Below are 1,002 nucleotides of genomic sequence, written 5' to 3' on the forward strand. Positions count from 1 at the left end.
TGATTTCATTAACTGTCACCATATTTCTCAACCTCCTCTCAAGCACCCTCTCTACTACCTTCATTCCGTGCTCTAGCAATTTCACACCCCTATATGACTCACAATCTCTCACATCTCCTTTGCCCTTATACAACGGCACCAACACACTGTGTCGCCAATCCTCAGGTATACCTTCATCAAACATACTGTTACCAATTCTCATCATAACTTCAATTCCTATCACCCCACTCGCTTTTATATGTTCTGCCGCCACTTCCGAAATCCCTGTCGCCTTACCTAGTTTCATTTCTCTAACTGCTTTCTCTACTTCCTCCATCGTCACCTTCTCTATAGGTCCGTGTGTGACCGCGAATTCCACATCTCCATCCCACTCATTCTCTTCATTCATCAACTTTTCCATATGAACTTTCCACACCTGAGCTTTTTCCTCCTCATCTATGCACAACTTGCTAGATCCATCCCAAACACATCCATTCCCTATAACATCTTTCCTATCCCTCATTGGCTGCTTTGCTACTTTGAACATTTTCCTCGAACTCACATCAAATTCCATTTCCTTCATTAACCTATCTGATGCTTTCGTCATTGCAGTTGCCACTGCCTGTTTTGCAACCTTCTTAGCCTTCCTATACTCAAACTCCGCTTCCTCCGTCATGTCCCTTCTCCATACCCTAAACCTCTCCTTCTTGACCTCCAAAACCCTTCTTATATCTTCATCCCACCACCACGTCTTACTATGCCTACACTTTCCTTTCGTCCATCCACATACTTTATCTGCCGTAGCCAACACACAGTCCCTGTATCTCTCCCAAACATCTCCATCCATACCACTCTCCCAATTTTCAGCCACCTTCACTTCAAATGCCTTCCTCACTTCTGCATCCTGCAACTTCCATGTCTTTCTCTTTGCCACAAACTTATCCTTCTTCCTCCTCCCCATTTCTTTTGATGTCACATCCATCACAACCATACTATGCTGCAGCATACCAGGTATCGCCTTCA

This window comes from Helobdella robusta, assembly GCF_000326865.2.
Source record: "Helobdella robusta unplaced genomic scaffold HELROscaffold_9, whole genome shotgun sequence".
Lineage (NCBI taxonomy): Eukaryota > Metazoa > Annelida > Clitellata > Rhynchobdellida > Glossiphoniidae > Helobdella > Helobdella robusta.